The sequence below is a fragment of the Cajanus cajan genome, chromosome 3, assembly GCF_000230855.2.
Source record: "Cajanus cajan strain Asha chromosome 3, NIPB_CcT2T_4, whole genome shotgun sequence".
Classification (NCBI taxonomy): domain Eukaryota; kingdom Viridiplantae; phylum Streptophyta; class Magnoliopsida; order Fabales; family Fabaceae; genus Cajanus; species Cajanus cajan.
In genome coordinates, this window is record NC_138519.1 from 46144958 (window position 1) to 46151675 (window position 6718).

The 6718-nt window shown below is 31.9% G+C and overlaps 1 long non-coding RNA gene across 1 annotated transcript; it reads right to left on the minus strand.

Moving 5' to 3' along the window:
* Positions 1–1988: 1988 nt before the first annotated feature.
* On the minus strand, positions 1989–5062 carry LOC145955770 (uncharacterized). Its single transcript, XR_014432460.1, has 3 exons — positions 4040–5062; positions 3739–3805; positions 1989–3476 (listed from the first exon to the last, which is right to left on the minus strand). It is a non-coding gene; the product is annotated as an uncharacterized LOC145955770 (long non-coding RNA).
* Between the last annotated feature and the right edge of the window lie 1656 nt (positions 5063–6718).

Genomic DNA, 6718 nt, shown 5'->3' on the forward strand with positions numbered 1-6718 from the left:
GAGGATGATACAAAATAGGTAGGGCTCACACATTTAATTCCTCTTTTTCTCTTACACCAAACATAATGCATTCACTCTATTTCATACACTTCTTTCATCTTCCTCCTTCCGTGCAGTTCCCTTGTACAAAACGGGGTGTAGGGGTGGGCATGGATCGGTTTTTTTTAAAAACCGATCCAAACCGATCCGATCCGCTTTTAAATGGATTGGTTTAGTAGATTCTGATCCGATCCAGTTTACTGATCCGATTTTGAACCGAACCTAATTAATGGATCGGATAGCTGATCCAGATTTATGGATTAATCCATTTCCAAAATGGATCGGATAAAAACCGGTTTAAAACTGGTTTAAAACCGGTTTTTTGAAACCAGTTTTTTGAAACCGGTTTTTTGAAATAGATTTTTAACCAGATTTTTTTAACCAGATTTTAAAACTATATAACCTTAATTGTAATGCTGATATAAGAAATACATTTATCCTATGTAGAACATGAGATGAAATACTTTTGTCATGGCAATTTTATCCGAGAAGAATGAAGTGAATTAAGTGAATGATTGGGCCAATTTGAGTGAATCATTGTCTGAGCTATGCAAGTCGTTGACCCAGCTGATCTGTGAACATGTTTAGCCTGATTCCTTTTCACGTTCCACATTCTTTTTTATTCTTCAAGTCAAATTTGAGGCATTCAAATTGTGTTTTTGGTAAATTTTGATTAGTTTGGCCATGCACACACTGTCACGTAGATATTGAAAAGCGGACCAAGATCACAGTGAAGCCAACAAATTGACAAGTTCTGCATGTTATTTCCACATAGATGTAAAATTAGTCAGCTTCTTGTTGAATAATGCTTTATAATATTGTATCAATTAGTCATGGAATGTTACAGAGCTACCTTCCTTGGAGACGTTGAGAACAACCTATGATGTCAGCAAGCTACAAAATGATTCTGGTGTACAATGGGATTAGCATCTGCTAATATTATCCCTAAGCACTTCTTATAAACCTCTTTCCATCAATTTATGTATGATGTATAAAACTATAAATAGAAAACATTAAGAATTAATACAAAAAATAGTATTGTAACAAGGAAAAGTAAAAATATCCCAAGTGTTGTCTGGTGGGAACATTTTCAGGCAGAACAAGATCACTAGGCAACTTCAGGAGAACACTCTTTGGGGCTTATTAAACTCCAAATTTCACAAACAATTCAAAAATCAAAAAAGTATTAACATAACCAAAGCATAAGAGTTGTTAAATTGTATAGCATCGGTCTCAGAATAGATAAAAAACTTGAATAACAAAGAAACTGAAGCCTAAATTTCTAATTCATGCAACTACCTAATTGTTTCTAAAGCATAAATATAGTGATAATCAAATTCAACATTGCACCAGATCGAGAAATAATATAATAACATAATAAGCCTTCTTGATTTCTGCAGCAGATGCATCAACATTGACACCTAACATGTCATAGTAGGCAGTGTCCTTCACCATAGCTTGTGACAATCGAATAACAATTCACACCTTCAAATTAAGCAAATTGAATAAATGCCAAAAGGGGGCAAAAAATTACAAATTAAAATAAATAGTTAGCAGCATGGTATCAATAGAAAACACTAGAACATTAAGAAAGTTAAAATGCTCGTTAAATAATTTGCTAACACAAATTTTGGAACCAACCCAGAAAAAAAAATGGAATAAGTTTCGAACTTGAGATATAGAGAGTTAACAATTCGAAGGAACCTCAGATTTCAATCATCTCCAAGTGTAACAGAGGAGGCTGAATAAGTAATGTCTGATGGGGAAACAATTGCTGCAAAATAAAAAAAAGGTTATCAATTATTGATCAAATTATAATAAGTATATAATACAATAATGCAGTATAAAATAGATCTAGCTTATTAACCTTTTTTTTAGATATTGGATTCCAACATCATTTGACGAGGCGTTATCAACTGTCAAAGTAAGAACACGATTCAATCCCCATTTACTCAAACAATGTTCAACCTTTTTAGCCATGGTCTTTCCTGTGTGACTAGTGACTTGACAAAAGTTTAACACCTTCTTTTGCAGCTTCCAATTGTTGTCAATGAAATGAGCAGTCAAGCACATATAACTCAAATTTTGAGATGAAGTCCACGTGTCTGTGGTGAGGCAAACCCTTTGACAGTTTTGAGAAATAAATTCCTTCAAAATTTCTCTTTCACTATCCCAAAGTTTATAAATATCACGTGCTAGGGTAGTACGTGAGATGACATTAAGAGAGGGTGCTACAATGCTTAAAAACTCACGAAAAGCTTCATGCTCGATACATCGAAATGGGAGCTCCATTGCCACAAACATTTTGACAATTGCAATTCTCAATGCTTGTTGGTCAATTTTGGGCCTAGCCAATGAAGGGGAAGAAACCATGGTTCCAGATGAGTTTGATTTTTGCTTCTTGCTCAACATGTTATTTGATATACCCTTGCATCTACGTAAATGATTTCGCATAGCACTTGTTCCATTCTCAAACCTAATCAATGTACCACAATGGTTACATTTAGCTCTCTTATCTATGTTGGGCTTTGGCTCCTCAATAAAGTGATTCCATACATCAGATCGATTCTTACGCCCTTCAGAATCGCGAGGCGGTAACATTTGTTCAGCTACATGTTCTATAGTATCAGAAACTAAAGTTTCATTTAGCTCAGCCATGTAATTGTTCTACAATAGAAAAGAAAAATAGGATGTAATTTTAAGCAAACAAAGGAAATTGTAATAAATAGTCAGAAAAAATATAAGCTTAAGAAATTTTAGCTGTTGGATTAGAACTGCAATCAATCCAGATAAATTCTAAATTGATGGAAACATAGGGATATGCTTTGATCCTATAGTTAATTAAGGGATTGCAAATGTTACATGGATGTAATGCATATGACAGCAGATGACACCTTACATAGTTAATTAGGAGAATTCAACAGTCGTGATGATTACATGAAGTAGAACAACAACCTATTTTAGAAAGATTAAAAAAACTGACAGTTCTTGAAAACTAAGAATTATCCGGGTGCATGGCGTCTTGTACTCGAGTGAGTAGTGACAGTTCTTGAAAACTGCTCTGGATTTCATAATTAAGTCATAGATTTCAAGCATTTAAATGTGCCCGAAAATTAGTCAAAATTAGTCAAAAAAACTGCTCTGGAACATGTAAACATTATTTACCATGGTATAATTAGTCAAAATTAACGTGAACAAATAAACAAAATGCTCTAAAAAAAATTGTAATAGCTAGGTTGAAATTCATTACCTCACTGGATTTCTTTTCACAGGGAAGATCAAATTAGAGCTTGAAAAATTGCCATACATAGAGACAGCTGCAGATGCAGAAAATGTTATAGAAGTTACTTGAATCCAGGATTCTCCTAATGTCGTTTATGCTACAATGAACTCAGCATAGCAAGGAACTCTGTAGATTCTTCATTCTCTTTAACAATCTAATCACAAAAGAGAAGATCAACATGATCAAAATATTGGGACAACCTATGGTGCTGAATGCTCAATTCAATCTTATGTGAGAAATAAAAAATGAATGGAAGATATATCATAAATCAGCAAATGCTACAAGGCAAGGTTGGAGTGGTTTCTTGACATTATAGGCAACAAAAAAGTACTGATTTGAAGTTCAAAGTCAACACTTTCAGCACAAAATGAGGAATGCTGCTAATTTGTATGCATATAAAACAGAGACAACCTCACCGAATTGCAAAAATGGTTGTCTGAGTTCCTCATCACTGATATCAGAATCAAGCCCTCCAACAAATATCTACAACAGAGACCAGTTGCTGAGATATGAACAACAGAAGATGATTAACATGTAAAAATATTAAATATATCTACACATACTAAAATTCCATGATAAATTTAGCATTGGGAAATATATAATATGACATGAAATGGGCAAGGGAATAGAAACCAAGAGCAAAAGCAAGACAAATCTGCAATAAACAACAACAGAAAAAGGTCCATTCAAGCTGAAACAACATATATGGCAAATAACCTATGAAGCAATAGCGTTTCGCGTTTGGATTTTCGCAGCAATAGCGTTTCGCGTTTGGATTTTCGCAGCAACAGCGTTCCGCGTTTGGATTTTCGCAGCAATAGCTCCGCGTTTGGTTAAAATCAGGGGTTTTGGCCTTTTGGGAAATAGGGATTTAGCACAGTGGTGGGGAGTCTGGGGACGTAGAGTCGTGGACTCACCGACTCAGGAGTCAGGACTATGTTTCGCAGCAATAGCCAATAGCTCCGCGTACTGGGTAGGAGATTCGGATTGGGTAACTTGCTTTCCGTGTTTTGATGTTTGGTTAAAATGGATTTTTAAAACTGTTTTTGATCCAATCCGGTTTCAATAAAATGGTTCGGTTAATTAGATTTTTCAAAACCGGTTTGGTTCGGATATTTCTTGTTTGGATCGGTTATTTTTTGGATCAGTTCGGTTCAGTTTTAAATGGTTCGGTTCGGTTCGGTTTTTTTGCACACCCCTAACGGGGTGTAAAGGAAAAGACAAAATTCGTTAACATGCGCTATTTTATCAATGAATAGAAAACAAATTTTAAAATTTATCTTAAAAAATTTCTGCACAATCCTCTTAACTTATAATTTTGTTAAAAATTTGAATGTATTTAATACTTCAAAACTTCATATAATTGTGTAAGATTTATTTGGATTAACCATTTTAATAGTACTTTTAAAAGAAAAAAAAATTGCAAGTTAAAATTAGGTTATACATAAATTAAAAACAATTCTTAAAATTTTCTACATATTAGTTCATGAAGATTATCTAATTCTTTTCAAAAATATTTATGGAGGAATTTATCTAAACTTCGGTATCAATAAGTCAAAAGTATTTGTGAATTTTGGATTCGACTTGTCAATTATTCGTTTAAGTTCGTTTAGTTAATTAAATAAACGGATATTAGGCTTGATTATTTAAATAGTTAAGTAAATTTAAAAATTTTGACATTAAAGGCTCGTGAATGACTTGTTTATGTATATATATATATATATATATATATATATAACATAACTCAATAATTTTTATTTTATATTAAATTAAAATTTTTAATATATAAATCGTCTAATTTTTTTAAAATAATTTTAAAAATTATATAATAATTTGTTATCAAATTAATATATAAAATACTTTTATAATTATCTATTAATTTGAATAAATGAGATAATGTATAAAATAGTTTTCAAATTTTTAAAAATTTTCTAGACTTAATACATGTACTGAGAGTTTTTTTATTTAATGGTTGTATTGATAGAAAACAAAATAAATAATATTTGAATTGTTAAAATTTAGTACAAAACAGGAGTTATTGAATGGTGTCACTCTACTAAGAATTACTTTTGGACTAAATATAATATATATAGTTAAATAATTTTATATGATCTTTTACTATATCTATAATAAATTGGTGATCTTTTTAAATTTTTTCTATGTTAAATGTATTAAAGAGGAGTCTATGATTGGATTTTTTACTTGAGAGGTAGACCTTTTCAATTTTATCATCGAAGGTGTATCCTTAACCGAAAGATTCACTTGGGAGGGAAACCTTTTCAATTTTATTGTTGAGGGTGCTTTTTTAACTGGGAGGTTTATTTGAGAAGGAAACCTTTTCAACTTTATTGCTGAAGGGTGTTCTGAACCGAGTGATTTGCTTAGGAGGAAAAAATTTATTGCTGAAGGCACGTCCTTAACGGAGTGGTTTACTTGGAAGGGAGGAGCACTTGGGGGAAACCTTTCCAATTTTATTGCTAGAAAGAATCGATCAACTTGGAATTCTTTTATTGTTTATTTTAAGGATGCCTCATTTAAAACCTTCATGATAAAAATCCTTTTATGTCCTTATAGGGATAAAAAATTGAGTAAGGAAAAGAATACATATCATTAGCATAAACATCCACATTCTTCCCTATCTGTTTTTTTTTTGTTTGAAGATTTTATCATTAACCTTTGGTATATAACACTATGTTGAATCAAAAAAAGACTTAGATCCCTCATGTTTTATAAGTTTTAATGATAACAAACACTACATTATGTAGTAAGAAAATGCTTTGTAAAAGTCAATGTTTCAGACTTTGTAAGACGAAGTAGCATATGTAAGACAAATTAAATCAGACGAAGCATACAAATTGTTCTTAACGATCATTATTTATTGTACTAACGCTTTTAAATTTTTAAATGAATGTTTTATACCTTAATAGATTGAAAGTCATTCTCTTGAAACTCACATTCTATTAAAAGTGTATAAAAGCATGTAGAACATCATAACAAAGGACAAAGATATTGGATTTCATGGGAAAGGCATTGGAAAAGGATTGCATCCTTGTTGTACGTTGACTTTGCTTCCTGCTATTCCCGTTTTTCTACTTTGCTATAATAAGTAGCTTGATAAGGAGTACATTTAGGTGAAAGGCATTAATTGAAGCATTCAATGCACCAACATATACTTTTTCTCTCTTTAAATCAGGTGAAGGAGTAAAACGAAGTAGTTCTATGAATCAGACTCAAGAAGTCATAGTGGCCATCTCTTTCAAAGCTAGTATATAAGAAGTTCTAGAACTCAAGGGAAGAAGAAGTAGCGGTACATAAAAAAAACTTTGAAATACAATATACATCTCATAGAAAATCTTCTTCAAGAATTTTCTTGTACTTAAACGATTTGTTGAAATC